The sequence below is a fragment of the Lissotriton helveticus genome, chromosome 8 (genome assembly GCF_964261635.1).
Source record: "Lissotriton helveticus chromosome 8, aLisHel1.1, whole genome shotgun sequence".
NCBI classification, from domain to species: Eukaryota; Metazoa; Chordata; class Amphibia; order Caudata; family Salamandridae; genus Lissotriton; species Lissotriton helveticus.
In genome coordinates, this window is record NC_136069.1 from 1,081,785,590 (window position 1) to 1,081,810,060 (window position 24,471).

At 38.6% G+C, this 24,471-nt stretch overlaps 1 protein-coding gene across 1 annotated transcript in view; it reads right to left on the reverse strand.

The window, feature by feature from the left end:
* Positions 1-24,471, reverse strand: part of NLGN4X (neuroligin 4 X-linked) — a 719,294-nt gene that overhangs the window by 592,488 nt on the left and 102,335 nt on the right. The window contains exon 2 of the mRNA XM_078657971.1: positions 16,861-16,963. The gene's annotated coding sequence lies outside the window, so the exon portion shown is untranslated. The remainder of the gene's footprint in view (positions 1-16,860; positions 16,964-24,471) is intronic.

A 24,471-nucleotide genomic window follows, 5' to 3' on the forward strand; every position in this document is an offset into this window, starting at 1 on the left:
GTGAGAGACAAGTAGTGAGACTCACCCATAGAAAAAAATTCAAAACAAGGTAATTCAAAAAGCAAAAAATCCTGGCTACCTCAATGGGTGGAACCCACTTTCAGCAGTAGGTTAATCAAACCTGTGTTATCACCATGGTTTTAATACAAAATATATACTTTTTTGCTATTTTTAAAATTATAAGGAGCTTTATTTCAACCTGCATGGAAATGCAGCAAGGCATTGGGGTCTAATTGCAGGTGTAAAAATCATTAGCACTTGTCAAATTCCCCATATATTTTTATATAAAACATTTTGAGGAGAGGAAAATACTTTGCTTTCATCTCAAGACTGTGTTCAGAAGAACTGGGACAATTATGTTTCACTGCTTGTATCAATCCCATTGGGATCATCATCCAATTTAGTAAAGAAGATGCAATCATTTCTTGCTATGTCGCTCAAGCCTTACAGCACATTGTTATCTTTCCTGAGATTTTACTTTCTCAAGAACCTTGTATATTATGAGAACGTTTGATCATTTTTAGGTGGCAGGTAAGTAAACGTTTTTTTTCATGGTGGTAAATTTGTAACATTTGGATCATCAATTTCAAAGAGACTTAAACAACTATTTAAAGGCTATTGCTTTGAGTGCTCTATTCTTTGGTTGATGTAGACTTTGACCGCCCTTTTTCTTCTTAGGGGATCATAGAGGGGCATACTTACTATGAAGTATATTCAACTGGAGAAAGTCTTGAAACCACGCTTGACCTGTGTCGAGACTCACAAATGAATTACTGTATGAAAGACACAGAATCTAACACACAGCCAGATATTTACCAAGCTCCTAAATAGCCTTTATTTTTAACAGGATCCTTGACAGCAGTGACAAGCCTATGAGTACTGTAATATGCAGTGATACTAGATTATTAAAATGATTAAGTATCATTTTTCGCTAATTTACAACTGCCAAGTGATTGACAGATAATATCAACTTTCTGGCAAACAATTCAGAGAAAGCTTTGTGGAATTTAGAAGTGTCAATAAACTCTCTAATTACCGCTTGAATCCAAGGCAGTAGCTCATGGGTAATTTAAAGTTACATATTTTAAATGTAAATGATCCCAAGACATTCACCATGTATAAGACTTTTGTTGACAATTCATTCCTTCTGCGTTCATATTCTTTTTACAAGCTGAATTTTTTATTCTTTTAAACCTACTGCAATCCTTTTAGCTTTTGTTTTTACAAGGTCATTATTGTCAACATCTGTGGACTATCGAAATGGAACTAGTGTTATGAGGATGATATTTGGTTTCCTAAAATGCAGATTATGAGGTTTCAGCATGAACAAGTTTCCAGGCTCCTGAGACGTGGATAAATATACCACAGTGCCGCAACCTTGACATCCCTGAATTAACTCCTACTTCATTTAAGGATCTACTACAAAATAAATGCATGGTCCACTGGCACATTTTTTCAGCCCTTTCTTTCTCAGCTTATTTATTCTATTGGTAATCTTTGCTGTTTAGGGTCCATATTCCTGTTAGTTCCCCCTTTCAATAATTCACTAGGCAGGAAGCTTATAAGTAGAACAAGATACTTCTGAATTTCTAAGAGTGCCTGATTTGACCCGCTGATTGCAGGTGGGCCCTACCAGCACTCATTTTTTTGGTGATCCAGATAAAGAGTGAGAAAAATACTTAAGGAGAAAATAGGGAGGAAGAGAAAGATGGAATAGTGACAAAGAGATAAAGCAAGAATGAAAAGAACCTACAAGAGTGAGATAAAGAGGCCGGGGTTTTCTAGCTGTGGTATGAGGTGGAAACTAGACTAGGCAGCCTTGTTATTTGGAACCCGACCCCACCTGTGGGCTTCTGAGCAACATTTTGGGTGTCAGCACTTTTCCTTTTACAAATTAAGCGCTGAAAACACAGCTCAGTTATCAGATTTTGTGATATGCCTTAAAAAACCTGACTCTACCCGTGGCAATGAAGTTCGCTTTCATCAGTTTTCTCAGCGCCAAAATGCTTTGGGGAGTGCTTTGGGGAGTGCAACTAATACAAACGAAAGCACAATGCCAAGCTAAACAAAAAAAATTAACACACCGCGTAATCTACCTTTTTGCAGCTGCATGTACACATAAAATATGCTTTTTTGGTAATTCAAAAACACTACCATGCACAAAAGTGTGCATTGCATGATATATTTACACAAATATTGTAAATCAGTAAAGGTTGGGCACAGACGCGAGTGCAAGGAGACAGTAGTCAACTTGTCCATGTCCATGATGTCACATCACAATGGTTCGTGAATAAGTGAACAATTTCAAACAGGTATTTTTCTTTTAATGCCATTATTTCTGATAATAATGGAGAGCAATCAGGACAACCGCTTACCAATCAGTCCCCTTACAGGATGCAAAGTGCTTTTGTGGTTATCAGATGTTAAAAATTATGAGATTGAGGCCTGTTATGCTTCTCTAGTTTGACACTAGCTAGATTGCCAAAGACATAATGCAGTCAATTGGACAATGACTGCTGACTTATATCTGCTTGGAACTAATCAGGACTAATCAGCAGCAAAGATCATAGGTGTAATTAACTTCCAATTCCTAAAGGGCAAAGCGATTTTTTTTCCTAGGTGCAGTCCAATTCCAGATAAAACGTTAATTTTGTGAATTGACTCTGGGAGTCTATAAGTGGTGCTTTTCATGTCATCAACAGCTCTTACAAATAGGTCGAAATTGTGAAAAATACTTGATATTATGGTAGGAACATATGCAGGTTTCATTCCATGTTCCTCTTTCCACCCTTCTCTCCTGATATTGGATATGATATGCAGTTAAAAAATAGGTCCTTTTGTTTATCAATTTCCAACATCTTCTTGTGAATTACTCAGTAATTAAATCTTGCATTGTTTTATAATTTAACGTAATGATGTTACTTATAAAATGGACATATGATTGTATATAGTCTGCTAAGCGCATGTTTATATTTGCTATCCATCCTGCTACTTCTTTTTCATTGTATTGTATGCACAGAACGATTAATTAAAGAACATTTTGTATGGTACACGTTGCACTTAAAAGCCATTGCAGAGTCAATGGCTACCAGCACTTTGAATTACGAAATCCCATTTGTATGTAATGGGAGGACTGTAAATCTAGCAGTATTAACATCGAAGGAACAGTCACTTTTTGAATGCAGCTTTTCATTCCCTCCCACAATACTATAAATGCTTACAATAGTTGAGGCTGGCTACAAGACCTCAAACGAGTTTTGCAAAAATCAAAATGGAAATTGTGGGAAAGGCATGAAACAGTGCCTGCCAACATGTCCTCCTCAGATAGTGTTTGGTTCCTCTGCATGGATGCCAAGACTTCATTTTTGGCACCATTCCTATCTTTGGGAATAATAATTCCTTTATAACACTTAATGAGCACTTCATTGTGCTGGTCTGTAGAACTGCACATCAGTACTTAGCTGTGCAGTTGGAATTTAAATCCTTGCTTTGGCAGTGAGTGGATTCATTGTGTTTACAACAAATGACAAGTGATATATGCTTTTGGAATGCACCAATTGAAAAATCGAGTAAACCAATAATGTTTTCATGGCTCTCCCTCAAAGATAATTCTTGCACTAGTTTTAAGTATGGAATCTTTGGTGATGCACCGTTACATCGCAACTTTTACAACGGGAGTCTTTTACAACGGAACTATTACAACGCAGGATCCATTACATCGGATGCCATTACAACGCATGGCATTACATAGCAGATGCTATTACAACGCATGACATTACATCGTAAGTATAGGTAAGTATTTAATTTTTTTTAATTTTATTAATATTAATTATAATTAAATATATTTATTTATGTTTTTTAATATTATTAATTTATTATTTATTATATTAATGAATTTAATTTTTAAAATAAGTACAGGTGTACAGGGGTGTTTTTAGGTTTCAGGGTAGGGTTTGGGTTTTGGGGTACAGGGGTGTTTTTAGGTTTCAGGGTAGGGTTTGGGTTTTGGGGTACAGGGGTGTTTTTAGGTTTCAGGGTAGGTTTTGGGTTTTGGGGTACAGGGGTGTTTTTAGGTTTCAGGGCAGGGTTTGGGTTTTGGGGTACAGGGGTGTTTTTAGGTTTCAGGGCAGGGTTTGGGTTTTGGGGTACAGGGGTGTTTTTAGGTTTCAGGGCAGGGTTTGGGTTTTGGGGTACAGGGGTGTTTTTAGGTTTCAGGGTAGGGTTTGGGTTTTGGGGTACAGGGGTGTTTTTAGGTTTCAGGGTAGGGTTTGGGTTTTGGGGTACAGGGGTGTTTTTAGGTTTCAGGGTAGGGTTTGGGTTTTGGGGTACAGGGGTGTTTTTAGGTTAAATTAAATTAATTATATTATATTAATTACATTTCTTAATTAAAATAATTAAATTAAATACATTATTTTAATTAATTTAATTTAATTACAATTAAAAAAATATTTAAATTAAATTAATTTCATTATATTAATTAAATAAAATTAATTACAATTTTTATTAAAATTAATTTAAATAAATAGATTTAAATTTATTAAATAAAATTAATTACTATTTTAAAATGTATTTTAATTCAATTAATTAAATTAAATTAATTAAATTAACTTAATTACATTTTTTATACTTACCTATACTTACGATGTAATGCCATGCGTTGTAATAGCATCTGCTATGTAATGCCATGCGTTGTAATGGCATCCGATGTAATGGATCCTGCGTTGTAAAAATTCCGATGTAACGGAATGCGTTGTAAAAAACCGCGATGTAGTGACACCAATCCGAATCTTTCCTAAACATGTTATTTACAATTTACATTCTTCCGAGTATTACAATCATTCCTCTAAATGTTACTGCTAAACTCACTTGCCATTCATTATAGTACGTTTTAAATTTTATCTGACACTATTAAAAAATTTAATATTAGGTGCCCTTTTTGGTATTAGAGCACTTTCAAACATTTTGAAATCTAAAAACAGTGAGACTTTTAGGTTGATACGTTAACTTATCCCTACAAGTTAATTTCGAAATGACAACCTCAGAGCGAAAGTATCACAACTGCAGCGCATATGTAGGGGCTCACCATCAGTCGGTAAAATGTAATCTGCCTCTCCTGTTCCAGAAACAAAGCTGCAAGTGCTTCTTGAAGTGGCATTTTGTCTCCCCATGCTGACTATACTCCTTTTCTTCCTCTGGTTTGGCCATATACCAGGCTAGAGATGCCCGTGCACAATTGCACTCATTCAGGTACCATGAACAATCTGAAAATGTCATTGAAAGCTATCTTTCTATAATTTAGCACCTATCTTCTGTTTATGCAGACTCAGAGCTCTTCCAAACATACTTGTGTGGCATTATGACATTAGTCAATGGATTAAAATTCAAGGGACAACAATTAAAAGGTACCAGCAGGATCCACTTGGAAACTGATAAGAAGTTGGTCATATCGAGCATATTTAAAAATAATTGAAACATTCAGATAAAATCACCTTCATTTATCACCATAATTTCAATGTATACGTCTGGCTGCTCACTTAGAGTTTAAGATGCAACCGTAGAATATATTCACTGCTTGTTCTAATGTGTAGATGTGCAAATATTTATTGTGAACTTGCACAAAACCATTTCTGTGTCCCATAATGGAGAGTGTGCAGCTATAGACATTGGTTCCTGAGTAACCATCATGAGATCTCGACTGCCCACTCCCCCAGCCAGGAATTGCAAGATGACTTTGAGAGGGGTCTGCCCAAGATGATGCTGTAAATTAATTTCCTTTTTGGGATGCCCTGGAGAGTCACTGATACTTTTCCTTAATCACACTAAATATATCACTAGTTGAAACAAAATGTAGACAGCAGGTGTGCACAAAAGCATTTGTTTCTGTTTTTCTGAGTAGGAATGCCTCATGCCAGAATTCCACATTTAGAACAATGCATGCACATTACCTATGTGTGCATGACAGTTGGAACATTACATCTAAAAAGCCATTAATATTTTCTAAATCTAACATATAATATAGTAAATGACTTCTGTCTCATACTTATCTATTTGTTTCTTTAGACTTATGTCTAATACTGATCTAATTGTTTATGGTTTGAAGAGTGTGGATGTAGATCACCACACTTTAATGATCATGTTAGGGAATGAAAGAAGAAATGTGAGCAAGTAAAATAAAGATGACTATTCTTTCTTCCAAGTACCATATAACTTTGAAGTGCAACATGAATCCAGCATTGTGGCATAATCAGTCTATCTGCTACCTGTCAAGTGAGCATAGCTGTAGAACAATAAGCATCGTGTCAGCTCTATTCACATTGCAACTGCTCTGATATACTCCAAATGGAGACCCACAAGCTTTGTATTTTGATTGTATCCTCCTTCCATTCTGGCTTAAAATGTTTCATTTTGTATGCATATAATACGTCCACCCACCAGTCTATCTGAACTATTTATTGACTTTCCTTCAAGCTACATACAATGCTTTTAAATGCTAATCTGGGGTCAATGTTTTCTAATGTATTATTTGCATTGAATGACAGCTGTGAACTCTTTGGTAATTTGCTTTTAAACATAATAAAACAGGGTGTAGTTGTAGGTATCCAAAATGATCAGTACACCCTCTGAGATGTTACTGCAAAATTAATGAATACTCTTACAGGGAATAAGTGTGTTCATCATGAAACCATTGTGTGGGCCATGATGCAAACATGTACTATCTTTCAAGCAGTCACAAAGCAGTTTGTATAGATTTGTGGTGGATGTATTTTAAGTTTCGCCAACAAAGGTTTGCAAAAAAAAAATAAACTATTGCCTTCTTGCTGCCAGCTGCCCTGATTCCCAAATTGGACTATGTCCTAGAGAGACAGCTTCTCCTTAGCAAATCACATACACCCCCACCCCTTTTAATGTATTGGTGTATTGGTATCTGGGCAATAGTTTGCAACCACAATTGAGGTCATAAACAATTGATACATTCCACTTAAAAGTCATATATAGGAGGCGTATGCCACTTTCAGGCCCTCTCCTATTTGGAATACGGACATGGTCACAAACCCCCATTTACAAATTGAAAAGACTTTTCAGGTTAGTTAAATTACTTTGTATACAGTAAAAATGTATATTTTGTAGTCATAACTCTGTGATTTTTCGAATTGCAGGCTTTCAACTGCTAAATATATTTATAAGCCAGCTGTACATTCCTGGAAGATGTAGTTTTTTTTGCCTATTTTTATGAATGCAGCCAAACACCCTAACCCATCAAAAATAGAGACACCTTTGCTTTTTCCAAAAGTAAAGAAAGTGAGTAGAATCTTAAGGAGTGATTATCAAATGAAATGCTTGGCACACCATAAAGGATACTCAATACAACCTGAAATATGTGAAATGTAGGCTTCTATAATCCTATTTTTATTTTAGTATAATTGATGCAATTATGGGAAACAGATGCCTTGACCTTGGTGAACAAGGGCGTGAACAGCAAACATATGAAGCAAGGAGCAACCACGTTAGGACAGAATACAAAATATTTAGTTTACCTAACCATGCCTGGCGAATTTTTTTGTTTTTCAGGATTCGTTGTTAACCTTCATTGCACATCAACTATGTATATTGCATTGAATAAGAAAGGTAGGGATCCACTAAATAAACATTGTAGCAAGTGCTGTGACATTTTTGCTATGAGGAGGAAAACAGTAATAATTGTTTATCAACAAATAACTGGCTGACTTAAAAGTCCAAACCTACGTAAATATTTACACATGATATGAAGCTGCAGTTGCCAATTTAGTACAATGATGAGGCAGGTACATGTTGTTGGAAAAATTTATAAGCATAGCAGATGGTACATTATCATTTTACAATTTCTAATATTTTCTGGAATTTTCCAAAAATGTTGCTAAATACAAGTTAGATAAATATGTAGCATCACTAATTTAGATCAAAATCATGTCAAAGGCCCAGTTCAATATGGTTTTTACCCTTGGGCAATGATTCTATAAGTATTTGTACTTTGTGTTCAGATTTTGGTAGTTAAGAGACACTGGGGCCAGTTCACAAACTAATATGCAAATATAAGTTTGTTTAAATATGCAAACAGCCTTTTCTGAGAGAAAAAACATGATTGGTATTCGCATTCGTTGATTTTGTAATTGTAGAAAAACTAACTTTGAGAGCAAATAAATCCACTCCTGAAGTTGGAGGGTGGTGGTTGGGCAACACATCTTGATTCCAGTCCTCAAAATACATTCTAAGATATGCACACCACGAACATGCAAGCCTCTCTTCAACTCCTTCCTATCATTACTTCAGAGACACTGAGCCCCCATCTTGGGCTTAGTCATGCCCCAGGGACCACCACTTCTCCCGGGCTTAATTTTAATAACTCTGGGCGCTTGGACCCCCTGAGCCTGGGGGACCAACCACCTCCCTGGGGCTAAAAATAAAGGAATGGGTGGGCTCATAGACCCCCTCCCAAGCCCCAGGACCTCATCCTCCCTGGGGCTGGAAATAAATTGACATGTGGGCCACGCGGACCCCCCTGAGCCACAGGGGCACCACCACCACCCCGGGGCTTCAATTCTTTTTAAAAAGGAGGGCCCCACTCCCAGGCCAAGGACCACCACCTGCCCCGGGAGCCCCAAGCAAACAGAAGGAGGGAGACCATGTGCCACCTTGCCCTGGATCCATACATGGCCTTGGGGACCCCCAGCCCCTAAGGCCATCTCCTCCTACGTCCTAGGGTGCCCACCTCGGAACATAGCTATTTGGTTTAGTTATGGCAGGAATTTTGACAGCTCCCACTAAGCAATAGCAAACATTCTAGTTCCAATAGGTGGGAGCTGTCAAAGTGCACCTGCCTTGAGGAAGATAAGGATTAATCTCTTTCCCAGCCGTAAACATGTGGGCAGGGAAAGAGGTGAAACAATTGCTCCTGCATGGAGGGAGCTGCCTTTCCAGCAGCTCCCTCTGTGGAACTGCAATGCTGGCTCCCACAGGTGATGGGAGACCGCGGGAACCTTGAGGCTCCCCCACATCCCAGAGAAAAGAGCAGAAAGAGGCAAAATAAAGGTGAGAAATGAGCAGAAAGTTAGGTCAGAAGGTCAGCAACAAGCAGAAAGAGACTAAATAAAGGAAAAAAGCAAGCATAAAGAGACAGAAAAAAGGTCAGCAATGAACAGAAAGAGTCAAAATAAAGGTGAGAAACTAGCAAAAAGAGGGAAAATTATTATCAGTAACGAGCAGAAAGAGGCAAAATAAATGTGCGAAATGAGCAGAAAGAGACATTATAAAGGTCAGAAGGCTGCACAAAGATGGTCAGAAAAGAGGAGAAAGAGGCGGAATAAAGGTGAGAAATAAGCAGAAATAGGCAGATAAAGGCAAAATAAAGATCTGCAACAAGCAGTTACAATAATATGATATTCAAATGTCTCATTGCTGACCTCATCTGTGCCTCCCAGGTCAGCAATATCTGTTCTCAATGTCATTTGCTCAATTTAGTATGGTCTGTTTTTTCCATTACACCTGCTGCAGAGCTTGCGTCTTCTAAATTATTGGTAAACTGTTGTTCATTATAGAGACTATTGTTTATTAGGTAAGCCCATTTTAGCTTTAATTGATTGCAATCATCTATCATTTATTTAAAGTTTGCAGCAATAGCTACAATTTGCATGATTACTTTCAAGTCTACACGAGAGCTACAAAAGATCTGGGTTTCTACCTGGAAGGGGGGTACTGATGAGATCAAATAAAGTTTTAGTTTAACACCAATATTATCATCTATTCTTCTAATTCATTTTTTACCTTTTTGGAAATGGGCATTTTATATTTAAACTTTGCTCTAGCAACCCTGAACACATCAAGTTCAGAACTGGAATCATATTTGCTCTTACCACCATCATCACCATCAAATTACTTTATTCTAGTATACAACAATACCATAAAAGTACAACACAGTTAAAAACCGCAAGGATTAGGGCCTAATACCGAGTACCTATACAATTAATAAAAGATTTTAACAAATAATTATACAATTCATATCTAATAATAAGGTTAAAAACTATGCTAAAAATTAGAGGGTCTAGAACTCCTAAACAGATTACATTTAAAATAGGCCGGGAATGGGACAAGGGAAGTATAAAACAAGCATGATGAAAGGGGGCCCCCCCTCGAACGTAGTTCATATATAAAAAAATTGTCATAATTACTAGTGCAAAGATTTAACATCATATGCCATCATCCCACATCTTTAGTATTTCTCAATCTTGCAGCCATCCTTAAAAAGTTAAAAGTATACTTAGCATTGTAATATTGAGCATTCTAGCAAGCTTGGCCTAATTAATACAATAACTAGTACTCAAAGCAACAACACTTATGACAGAGTTGTCACTGTTACTCAAGAAATTGGTAAAAAAAACTTAGGGGCTCATTACGGATTTGGGACCGGCTGCCTAAGAGGCTGCCTCTGCACAATCCGAATTATGATGCAACTGCCCCCACGGCGGTTGCATCATCTATACTTTGCATTGTGGTGGGGTTGCGGTCAGCAGCCCCCACTGCATTGCAAAAAAAAAGGTACTTGCCTATTAATGCACTACCTGGCAGGCACCATTCAGTGCCTGCCACATAGTGCAGAGATATGTAGGGGGGCACCATAGGTGCCCCCTAGTGACCATGCCACTGGCCCAGGGATGAAAGGGGCCTGCTACGGGACCCCAAATTCATTTCCGCCTGCCTTTTCATGGCGGGTTGACCACTGCAAAGTGACCAGTGGAAAGGGATATCATAATCCCAACGCTGGTACCTGGCAGGCACCGCTGCAATGCTGGGCAATGTGAATGCTCCAATACGCGGTCAGAAAAGGACAGCCTGTCGGAACCATGGCGGTCGGTCTCTCTGACCGCCACACTTCCCCAATGCTTCCCCCTGCCATCATAATATGGCGGGTGGAAAAAAAAGTACGATGGCAGAGGGCCCGCCACCAACAGGCCCGCCATCGTAATCAGGCCCTTAATTTCAGTTAGCTGATACATGCTTACACTTGTTACAGGGATAGCTTAGCAATGCCTGCTCTTGTATCTGAAATATATTATCAGAATGATATGCCTCTTGTATTTAGATGATCTTTTTGCCATTTTCTCCCCATTTCCACTTATCACATGGTGCACAGTGATCTCAGCCTTTCAATACACGTGTACCATTATAATGCTGCATTTGCTATGCCTTTTCACATTTTACCAGGCACAGCTCCTCCATGCTGGCTAAGGAGCGTCGCGCCCTGCTCAGAGCCAGCAGGTGATAAATAGAATAGAACAATGTCATTATCTTTTTATTTATCACTGTATGACTGAAGCAGATAGATTCTAGGGCTGGGCAGGGCTGCACCATTAGTGGGAGGAGGGTTGGGCACTGTAAGTGCGCATGTCAGTTTGGCCAGCCATCTTAGGATGGCCAATCTGACATGCGTACTTATATTTCTCCAACCCAGCTGTGTTGCACAGCCAGGTGGAGAAAGGGCACAGGGTTCCTGTGCCTGAGCAAGCATCAGTCCTGCCCGCTCAGGCCAATCCTGGAGCTTCTCTCATGCTAGATATAGCATGACCGTAACCAAAATTAGGTCTGGGCTCACGGGCAATAAGGTCAAGCCTCACTTACTGGAAAAACCAAAAAAAACACCAATATTGCCATCTTGTTTCAACCTGGGGCTGTTTTTGCCTCACAACTAACTGTACTAAACAGTAAGTCACCGGACAAATTTTTTTTAGTCCTGAATAAACCAATTATTTTAATTTTTGATTCAACAAAACATTTTAAGAAGATTCACATAATTGGGAACATTGCTTACTTCACTCCACACTTACTCATAATCACAAATTTGACATACACTTCGATCATTCATTCAAGCATACACACCATACATAACATACAATAAATTTTCATCAGTTATTACAAAATATTATTTACAAACATCATTTCAGAACAACAGCATTGGGAAACGTTTCAATTTCAAGACGTTTGTGTTTTCACAATAGTACTCCTAACACTGTAAGAAACAGGGTCTACGCGTTTCGGAATCCCTTTGTTGAAGGGAGATCCCATCAGGACCACGTAGCTCCACCAGGATGCTCAGATTCCTTCGGTGTCGGCTATACGCCGCTTTCAAACAGCAATTTGATTCGTAAGAGAATGGAGAGTGTAAAGTTGTGGGAATGGCATGTTTAATATCCAACGAGCGATGTAGGAAAGCAAGGGAAGTTGAATTCCAGCGTTTCTCAATCAATGAGATCCTTCATACTCTCACGCCGTCTTCCTCCGTGTCAGATTACGGGAGAAACGCTGGAATTTATTGTATGTTTTGTATGGTGTGTATGCTTGAATGAATGATTGAAGTGTATGTCAAATTTGTGAATATGAGTAAGTGTGGAGTGAAGTAAGCAATGTTCCTAATTATGTGAATCTTCTTAAAATGTTTTGTTGAATCAAAAATTAAAATAATTGATTTATTCAGGACTAAAAAAATTTGTCCCGTGACTTACTGTTTAGTTCAGTTAGTTGTGAGGCAAAAACAGCTCCAGGTTGAAACAAGTTGGCAAGATATAGCATGACAGCAGCATCTGGATTGTGTGGGGAGACTGTGGTTTGTGACCCATGGACTACCTGGAGAAGAGGCGCTCCAACACGGCTGGCAGTGTCAGCAGCAGGTAAGTCTTTTAATTAATTTGTATTCCCCTAACAGCCCCCTGTGCTGCCCTACCACTTTAGATTAGCAGCAACTGGCACTACATTTTACTTTTTATTCATAAGTAAAATGGTACTCTGAAAATTATTTTCAGCTGAGTAACTTGTTTTATGTAACAGACGCTTATCCCGTGAAATGGATCACTCTGTGGGAGTTTAAATTATTTAATCTCATATCACAGTGCCAGTCAATATGCTGTTTTGACTCCAGAAGTAGTGCTGATTCAATGATTGTCTCTGTAGCTGTGAAAGTAGCTTGTTAAATTGTTCATCATCCTGTGGCATAGTCCTTCTATACATTTGGTATTTTTGTTTTGCTACTTTCTTTGGGATAAATCTCTTTTGCTATGGATGATGCAATCAGAATGATTGTAGCCTGGAATATTGAGTAAAGAAAATAAAGTTACTGGAATATCATAATATAAATATAAAGGCCAAAAATATATAGGATAGGACATAAATGTATACAGATAAATATAGAGGTCTAAATTCATTAACTGGACCTAGATAGATAGCCAGATAGATAGATAGAGAGATAGATAAATAGATAGATAGATAGATATTTTTGCTGAAATAACCCAAGAGGAAAGGTTGTTGTTGGTAGAGGAACATAACATAGAATAGGGACTACTGAGTTACCAGAATATCATAGCCAAAATATAGATGATAATTATAGGTTTTCTATACTTAACACCTCAGAATTATCCCTTGTAAAAACAATGTTTATAGAGAGGAATATAAAATTAGGAATATAAAAACCTTAGATATTCACTGAAAAAACCAAATGGTTATTTGGACTTTATAATTATGCTCAGATTTAATTTGTACAAAATCATAGAAATTCTGCAGTTATAGTTATCTGAGCTAAGTATAACTTACGCCCCGGCAATGCACTGCTTATGACCTCACATATTGCATCACTCATGATATGGTCAGTGACAACACTGATGATATCACTGGTGACATCTCAAATGACATCACTAATGACATCACTGATGACATTATCCAGTGATTGAGTTTACTAAACGTTTCTGAGTGTTAAACATATATAACAAGATAATACAGAAGTTAAACTACTATACTTTGTGTACTACTAATGAGTGAAACTATTTCTAACATATATTATGTGACTGACTGTGTTACTGTGTGTATCCATCCGTGAGTAGGTATCTGAGTGGCTCTATGGGTGTGGATCACTGCATAATGTCATGAGTGATGTCATTAGTGATGTCATTCGAGATGTCATCAGTGATTTCATCAGTGTTGTTACTGACCAGCTCATGAGTGATGTAATATGTGAGTTCATAAGCAGTGCTTTGCAGGGGCCTAAGTTATGGTTAGCTCAGGTAACTATAATGGCTCAATTTCACTGGTTTTGTACAAGTGAAATGTGAGCCTAAGTATAACCTACATGTAACCTTTGCTTTTTTCAGTGAATTTCTAAGGTTTTTATATATCCTAACTATAACATCCCTGTAATCATTGTTTTTACAAGGGATATTTCTGAGGTGTTAATTATATAAAACCTATATTTACCATCTATATTTTGGCTATGATATTCTGGTAACTCAATATTCCCTATTCTTCATTATCTACCTCTACCAACAAAATTTTCTCTCCCCTGCACAGTCAAGCTTGTGGCCCTCTTTGAGTTACCTCAAATTTCTCTATTGCTTTTGGCAAAACACAAACTCTGTTCAGGCCTTTTCGGATTTCCATCATGAGAATGTTCTCCATCTGGGAAGTAAGGAAACAGGCCTTTGCTATGTCTCAGGGAAAACCAGTTTGGTATCACCCTACTAATAAAATAACGTATTCTTTACCAGTTCACTATTACAATCCTCTTCAGGAAATGTTGCAATAGAGCCGAAGAGCCTTCATCACAGCAGCCTTGGTGCCCCTCATATGGGGGGATATCCGATTTGTAAGTCACTGTAATTCATTTGTAATTAGAAAGTTCTTTGCTTGCATATTTATTGCAGAGTGAAAGGTTTTGGTTCTTCATTGCAAAAACTATTACAACATATATTTTTGAGAACCCTATTTTTCATTTGTAGCACTTTTCATTGACTGTGCTTGGCAAATAGCCCCACGTCTCATTTATATGTGACACATGATGAAAGGAATGTGAATCACTTAGGTGGACTTCTCTCAACAAAAGGTAGAAATAGAAGAATTTTCAGCTTGCTTTCTATGGGCAGATTCTTTGCAAAATCTTTCCTGTGTTCTATACACAAGAGACTTCAAGGCAAATTATCCCCTTGGTTGACACTGGGTTCACTTCAAAGTGTTCATGTCATGTTCAGGAGCTGAGAAACTAATCTTTGGATCTTGCCATCCATTAATATTTTCGACTTAGAGAAGAGCATAGGATCTCCCTTTTTACACCAGGAGTCCTTAATTAGAAGGTCATTGCAAGGGCCAGGAGACATTTCTATTGCACTGGCATAATCTTGTATAATTTTAATCATTTTGGGTTACGCTTTTCATGCGAAATTCCCAATATTTCTTTATTATTTTACGTCACACTATTATGCAAAGTTTGCTGCAAAAATGTAATGAACAACCAGGTGCCAGTGGCTGCTGTTTGCAGCGCTTGTGTTTTTGATGTTTCCTATTGCTAAATGAGTCAGTGCATCCAAAATGGACATGAGGCTGCATTTCATGGTAAAAAATAGCAGCAAATGCATCTCATGTAATTACAGATAATTTTATTTAATTTCTCTGGCATTTGGGGTCCGATTCTGATTCGGGAAAAAACGCTCCGAATAGCCGTTTGGAGCGTTTTTCCCGTACGAATAGTACCCTGCAACGTCCCCCGTACGTAAGACGAAGTACGATTCGTACCAGAAGAAGAACTCCGTACGAGTCGTACAGAGACCGTACGAATCAAATCCCCGTCCGAATCTCCCTCGGAACCCGATGTACGCGACATCTGTACGGTTCGCGGCTGGTTTTTATGACCCAGCAAGTACGATACGTGTCGGGTACGCACCGTACGACCCTTTTTCTACGGGAGCTGAAAATAGCTGAAAAAGCAGAGTTTGCGCCGAAACGGGTACGGAAGGCCCCCCCCCGGGTACGGTGCATACCCTCCATGATCGCAGGGGTACATACCGTACCCCACGATCGCAGGGGTACGCACCGTACCCCATGATCGCAGGGGTACGCACAGTACCCCATGTATGCGGGGTGTACGCACCGTACCCCATGTACGCTGGGTGTACGCACCGTACCCCATGTACGCTGGGTGTATGCACCATACCCCATGTACGCTGGGTGTACGCACCGTACACCCAGCGTACATGGGGTACAGTGCGTACGCCCAGCGTACATGGAGTGCGGTGCGTACACCCCATGATCGCAGAGGTACGCACCGTACCCCTGCGATCATGGGGTGTACGGACCGTACGGTGTGTATGTGTTTGTGTGCTTTTCCGTACGACTCGCCCTTACCTGACGTGGACCGTACGAATCGCATCCTCATACCCCGGTCCGGATCGTACTCGTCGGGTCGTACGGCATGTGTACGAGTCATACGGCATGTGTACGAGCCGTACGGTTCACGGTTTCAGCTTTGCAATACGTACGGTTTGCGACGATTCGGACGGATTCACGGAATACGGATCGTACTACGCGACTCGGACGGACGGGTACGATTCGTACGGAGAGGGCTCCGGATACAAATCGTACGGACGGTTTTTTTCCCGAATCGGAATCGACCCCTAGGTGTAATTATGCAAAAGCAAATTACATTGCTTTTGCACAACCATAGTCATTTCAATTATATCACTGTGGTGGTCACAATCAACTTCCAGCTAACTTATATGAGAGTCCCCCAGATTTTATTTTCATGACATAGTCACACAACTGATGAAGGTTAAATTGCATTTCTACATCTTAGGAGGTATATATCTAGATCTAAAAGGGATGCCAAACATATGTACACATTGAAAAGAATAATGGGAAAAGCATGCCGATAAGTATAAGTAAATAATCCGTAATTCAAGGTTACAAGTCTTGTGTCTTACTAAATTCATGGTAACCTTTTCTTTTCTTCCAGGATGTATTGATTTAAAAAAAAAAAAATTAGCAATAATTGCAAACAGGAAGCGAAAATAGACTCACCAACAGCACAAATGACAACACTAGCTGCAAACGTCCCTGTTGAGTGTTCCACTCAAGAGCTGAAACCTGCCAGACTTGTAGATCGTCACTGGCTGTTTCAATTCTGTATAGAATAAAAATAAAAGAAAGCGATAATGCTCAGGCAGAAGACACCAGTAGGTCTACACTTCAAGAAAGGGTGGAAAGGAAGCAAATGTCTATGCAAGGTATTAGTACTGAACCGCACTGTTTACAATGAAGGCTGCAGTGAGTGATAGTTACATAGGGATATCTCATTGTAATCAAACTTTATGATGTAGTATGGGTAGAAAAGAAAGATTCAAACATGCATCTCGTTGGGTTAATAATATTCAAGTCATTATTGTAAGACAAATAAATACTACATGTCCTGAAAATACAGTCCACAAACATAAACACGGCAGAAAATGACTCAGTTGTCCAAAATGACATTTTTCGTTAGAAGACTGCAGGAATAGTGAACCAGGTAAAATTGTTCATATACCCAAAGTAAGTTTTGAATTAGAAGCATACATCAAGAGGTGTATGTGAGGTTTAAAGACTGGTGACAGTGTAGTGGCAAAAGGAACTCAAGTTCCATCTGCCCTGGCTTTATATTAATGGCACCTGTGGCAATGGGCCCAATTCTGAAATCTGCTGCAGCATCTAAGACTAAACATGAACTCTAAAAGCGGAAGGGCACTGTTTATAGAACAATTGCAACTGGCTCCCGAAAAGCAAGAATCCTTCAAAGTCTTGAAAGTTCTCAGGAATTTAGAAAGAAATCCAAAGGGTTTGCAGTGAGAAGATGTAACATTCTAAAATTCTAAATATTTTATTAGGAATTTTAATGCGCTCCAAACCAAGCCAATATGTGTTTAACAAATTTTTAAAGTCAAATGTCGCTTCTCCAGTGCTAGCTATTTTAAAAGATATTTAAGAATTGAATATTTATAAAAAAAGAACACAAATTGCATAATACAAGAATGAGTCAAAAACTAATATATAGATTTGGAAACGTCCAAAGATTTTTGGACAAACAAACAGAAAAAAATTGACATAAATATAAAACATTAGACAAAAATGTGTTATTTTAGTTTGCCCTTTCTAAATTTCAAGGACATCGTCCATCTTGATTCTTCATTAGAAACTTTTTAACAAGCATTTCATAATGCCTAGTAATTTCATAGTCATCTAAATAATTTCAAGAATAGGATCCGAGAAACATACTTTGACATGTCATAATTTATTGGAGGACTTTAAGTTTTAAAACACTTCAAAAGAAAACTTAAACAACTATTTTAGCCAACTAAATACTTATGAGGCATGACATCAATGAAAGCATCTCTCACCCTTTAACAGGAAATCTCATATGTTAGGGGTTGCAGTATTTGGCTGTGGCCATTGAAGAGAAAAAATAAAGACCACCCACACACAAATACCACTGAAAGAATTGAAAAAAGTGACTTGTCCCATATGTTTCGTATGAAATCAATGACAATAATTCCTATTTCTTCTGTTAACAAGAGCAATATTTAAATCATTTTTCGTACCAGACACCTCAAGGTGGCTGCCACACGGTGCAGGCCCCTCGCCCCCCAACTGGAGGTCGTAAGATGAAGGGGGTCCTGCTAGGGTCCCCCAAACTCACTTTCCAACATTCTTTTCATGTCAGAAAGCTCAGCATGTAAAGCTTGTCAGAAACCGAGCATCATAATCCAGCGGAAACACCATCCATTGGGATTACGGGCCGGTCTCCTTGAGCCTGTCGCAATCCAACCGGAAAGACCAGCCGGTTTCAATTCCAACTGTCTATATTGTAACTAGGCAGTCGGAATTGAAACGTCAATGCCGGTCCGAAAGCCTCCAACCTGTGGCCAGAGGCTTTCTGACCGACATCGAAATAGGCCCCAAAGTGTCATTCTAGAAAAAAACTATTTTTGATAAAAAAAACTAAGAGTCTATACCCTGCTCCACAAGAGACAGCAAGGGTAACCGCCTCTTGTTAAAATGATGGATGAAAAAATTATTAAGAATGTGTACACATTCTATAAAGCAAAATTGAGACTTTTGAAATAAATAAAACAGAAAAGGTCAATATTATCGGGAGTTGTTTCAAGAAAAAGAGTATTTACTTACTAAGCAGGCAGCATGATAACCGCATTTGAAAATGTACCCAAATCCCAAACCTTTCAGTTTTTCTTAATATCACTTGCCTGCTGCCACCATGTCTGTTTTGCTTGATCACGCAAATGGGTAGAAATGTTATGTTTTCAATTTTAAATTTACAATCTGAGTTATGAATATGCACTGACATTAGATTTTTGTGTCCCAGGGGTGGGCTCTTCAGGACAATTTTCATAGAGAATTTTGAAAAGAGTTACAGAAATAAATGGCTGAACAGAATTACACCAAATTTGGCAGAAAGCTGGATCTTTACCCAGAACATGTGCTTTTTGTGATTTGGTGTAATGCTGTTCACTAGTTTTTAAGAAATTAAGATTTAAAATATATAGATATCTGGACTGAAATTGGACTGGAACCAAAAATGTAAGCCTTGTGATTGGCTGAAAGAGCTCATTTATTACTCGCTGACCCCAGCCAGGAGTGCTTGATTAATGCCATTCCTGTGCGAATATGCAACTCTTTTTTGCTTTGTTGTGCCCCAATCTGGGCAGGGGCACCATCAACATGTTACACATATTTTAAGGAGGCTGCAGGGAGACCAGTAGCATCCCAGAAATCCTTTATTGAAAGTAACCCTATATTTCATGGAGTGTTTCCAAAGTGACAGCAGGAAACGTTGCTGATGTTTATAAGTATTCTTCAAGCTCGAGATTTTGCTCTGTGGCTGAAAATTGCAGGGCTCTCTTTGTGGTTGGTGGTATGGCTGCATTTTCTGGTCTATGGAGTGTAAATGAAAGACTCTAACATACGTTTTATATTGCTGAAAAAGCCAAAACGTGTGTCTTTATTTATTGATGTGATGATCTCTTGACATATCCAATAGGTTTGTCTTGTGTGTGTTGTGGTCACTCCTTGACAAAGTCAATAGGCTTGTTTTGAAACAATGATGTGGTGAACCCTTGAGAAAGCCAATAGGCTTGCCTAGAATATTGATGTGGTCAACCTTTACCAAAGGCAAAAAGCTTGTCTTGTATACTGATATGCTCCCTTGTACACTGATATGCTCAACTCTTGACAAAGCCAACATGCCTGCCTTTTATATATTGATGTGGTGTCTACTTGAGAAAACCAGCATTGGCTGGCCGTTCAAGGGGGGTTGGCTGCCACTGGTGGGCTTGGGTGAAGGGCTTGTCCACCATATGCGAGTGCTGTTGCAGTGAGGTATGGTAATGAGATCATACATTGTGTTAAAAAGCTCTAGAAATTCACTGAACATTTCCAAGGTATAAGTGACTTTATAGGTAGGTAGGGTAATAAGACCATACTTTATGTTAAATATCCTTAGAAATTCACTGATAAAAATGAAAGGTGAAAGAGATATTATAGCTAGCGCTGATAATAATATCTTACTGGTCATTAAAAACTCCATACTGAAAAAAACAATTGTTAAAAAGTGTTGTGTAGTAAGTGTAACATGTGAATTTTGTTCAGGTTAGACCTGCAGTGATGATAATGTGATGTCAAAGAATGCAGTGAGCAAGGTTCGCAAAGTCCAAGAGAAGACTGGATTAGGCCTTTACCTTATGATTTCCTAGGACTATGATAGAGTTGCTTTTGAGATGGGCTAAAATGGTCCAGAGAACTTCAATCTGTTTGTTTCTTCCGATATTTACCCTGAAAATAGTTGATAATAGGCTAGTCAAGGATGCTGTGAGGCATGCTCAACAGGTTTCCAATGAGCCAGAACCTGGGCAAGTGTTACTTGATTTTCTTACAGCAGAGACAGACATGTAGCTGGGATGTAAAATGCTTGTCTGGAATAGATGATTGGACTTGTTCGTCAGAGAGTGCAGTAAGGTAGCTTAAACTTAGATCCGGGTGCACAATTGGGATACATCAAATTTGAAGTGACATAAAGCTTTCTGTAAAATGGACTGCTTCTGTATCTTTATTATCAGAGAATAAATGTGCCTAAGTGGTGTTACTCTGTTAAGGGAATTGCTCAAAGCTTCCGGCTGGTTCTCCAGACATTGGTAAGCACAGAGAGGTTCTGTTACATAGTAATGATTTTGGTAGAACTATAGCTAGCAAACTTTCCACGCAGTGATATGCAGGAAACACTGGTGTGAATATCTGTGTGAGTACCAGTACAATAAACGCATCCAAAAGCAGTAAAGGGATACATACTGCAAGAAAAGCAGAGACTGGAGTAAGACGAGGTTCTAAGCATAGAACAAACGATAAGTCAACACTTTTTTCATGTAAGGAATTTCCTGACAGAGGAAGCATGACAGCGCTCCCCTTGAAACAATAACTGAGTAGGGTTGAGTGTTGTTTATGAGATAGCTACGCACCCTATGGTTAAACGGTAACCATTGTGGTAAACATTGCCTCTAGTGGGTGGAGTCTGCTGGTAGCAAAGGGTTCTGTGCATGTTTCAGTATTTGTAGTAGTTCTGAATATGTTAGTTGGTAAAGCTGCTGGAACAAGTGAATTTGGCCCAAATCTTGATGATGGTATATGCAGTAAATATTTCACTACTCTTGAACCCAAATCCCGAGTGGCATCCCCTGGACTTTACAGAGGGTAAGAGTATTTCATATGGACATCACAACATTGAGTGAGTTGAGGACACTGCAGAGAGTAGTGTGGCCTCCATTTCATAGTAGTTAATAATATGACCATAGCAAGCGTTGGATCTGAGGGCACCCTACTGAAAAATGGGAATTTGTTGATAGAAGGTTAAAGCTTCTGAAAAAGTATTGCCAACGCAAAAAACTGCAACATATATTGGGAAGGAGCTCAAGGGTGCACTTGATATTTTCTTACTTATTTAACTTTTCTCATTTCATGGTTACACTGCTGCTTTCTGTGTTAAACCCTTTGTTGATGTAGATTTAAACTCATCAAGGGCTATTCAGTAGGACATTCTAGAGTTTGAAAAGTAGTACTCATGTAGTATTCCTTTACGTACACTTATATGGCTTTGTGAATTACATCCACAACTTCTAAAATGCGAAGAAAATGGTAATATTCAGGGAATAGCTATAGATAGTTAGTATAACTAGAAAGCAGAGCGCCCAATTTGAAATTTTTAATTAATAGGGAGTTTCATTTTTGAAGCTGGTTGACAAGGGCATGAAAGATTACGTAAAAGAGTACTCCTTTATTATTACTCAACTTGATAAATGTTTTTGTTAATCTTAACATTTACATTTTACCAAACCTCACAGACCTTTTTTAAAAGCATCAGCATTCTTTGTTTCACCCTTCCTCTCTGTTTGTTTTTATATATTTTACTTAATGCAGGCATTTTCTGGTGTACATTATTTACTGTGTTTTTCTCTTATTTATTTCTGATCAGCATACCTTTATCGTGGTGATTTGAGATTACATTTTATGATTATTAAGCTGCCAGCCTATTCATAGGTACAGCTTCAGTTAATCAGGTTTATAATTTTCCTTTTATTTAAATCCTTCACCGTGAGCCTAGTAATTTGGGGAGATTAGAAAAAGGATGAAACCTGTGTGCTTGACTTTTTTTCAGAACATTTTTAGAGCATTGTAAGGTTGAGTGGGTGAAATAAGAGCCGTAGAACATTTCATCTTTATTAGAAAAAAACGTGGATAGGGAATGACTTGCCCCTCAGGCTTTTATTATTCGTATTATTCTTTTTACCATGGCACTATGGTGGAAATTAAGTTTCATAGATCTCTAGTTCCTAGCACATCAGAGCTCTGTTCGCTGCTTTGATTACCCTTCTGCCACATTAATTTGTGGAAGAAGGAAACCTGGTACAGTCGTCCATTGTCCCTCCAGCATAATAAGCCTAACAGAAACACCACACTGGCCTTCAGTATTAGTGGCCTTTTTTTCGGATCCCTGTGCAAATACCACTTCCCGGGGTATCCGTTATCATGGCCGATAAATAACTCGTCCCTACTGGGCAGCTCATAATGAGGGCCTACGTGTAATGCTGTTTGTTATCAATGAAATGACTGTTTTGAAGAGTGACTGCCACAGTAGTATTTCTGCATCGCTGTTACCCTAGTAGAAACAAATACCACATATCTATTGGCAGAATCAGGAGGGTCTGGGAAGTTGACATCATTACAGAGACATCACAATGATTATGGCTACTTGCTATCAACAAATGCCATTCAAATTATAACACAGTTCACATACTAAACAATACACCAACAAACTGAAAATCACACAGCAAATAATAGAAAAATTCACCAAAAACCCTTTTAACAAGAATATTTGCAATTTATCATAAAATGTCACCTATGTTTTTAAAATTGTAAGAAACCTATCTTCCATATTCTTGACAATCATGAAACATATTTTTAACCAACGTCAGTTTTTTCCTACACTGACATTTTTTTCCATTTCAAATTTGCCACATGAAATTGAATGAAAAATTATTCTGTACTCATGTTGATGAAGGACTTTCATCTCCTCACAGCATTTGCCCGTAAATTAGGGGCTCGCCATCTTCATCTAAATGTCATTTAGTTAGAAGAAAACCAAGGGGCTTATTTATGAGAGCCCTGAATCACTTTTGCACCATGTAGAGTGGCATATGTGTGATGCAGGGCTCTCATAAAGGTGTAAATCATGAGTAAGGCAACACCGCGTAAATCGCTGTGTCACCTTACTCTGCTCCTGAAAGGCGTTCCATGGGCATTTTGGTGAGTTTTCCCACACAACTTCCATGGAATATGACACTGTCACAGATTTACAAAGTGATGTAAACCTGGGGAAGCGTCAAATCCCTTCGCCTCCTCAGGTGAGGAGTAACTCGGGGAAATATGTTAATTTCACCTTGTTTTTTCTCTTTCCATGTGTGCTGCAGAAGCACACATGGAAAAAGGAAAAGACCTTGCAGGATTGTTTCTGTGCAGGAAGGTGCCCCTTTTCACTGCGTCACTTTACAACTTGACTGTGTCAAAATCCCTGTGCCTTCGCAAACCAGGCGTAAACATTGATGTAGGGCTTTTAACAAGAGACTCGCCTCTGTGTTCTGACGTATTTCTGGAGTTGCCTCGGTCGTATGACCAACACCAGCAATGTGTCACTTTAGCACCAAAAGGTGCAATCAGAATTTCTGATGCATCAATGCATCCTTTTGCCATGAAGCACTGCATTATATATACAGCACATTCATCGCGTTGTTAGGGCATTTGCAGCAGGGGCAAGAATTCTGTAGCGCTGATGCATCAGTCCTTGTAAATATACCCCTAGGTGTGCACATGTGAAAAGAATTTGTTATTACCGATTTTTCTGAGTAAGGAAGCTTACGACTTGTGCTTCAGTTGTTTTTTGAGTTCCCAGCCTATATTTACAAGAAATTGAGGTAAGGTAAGAGAAATGTGCCCAATGTAATACCAGCCCTTACCATAGACAGTCTTATGTGTCACATTATGACTGGCTAGCCTACAGGCACTCATTCATTGTTTGCCTTGAACATACTGCTAATAGGT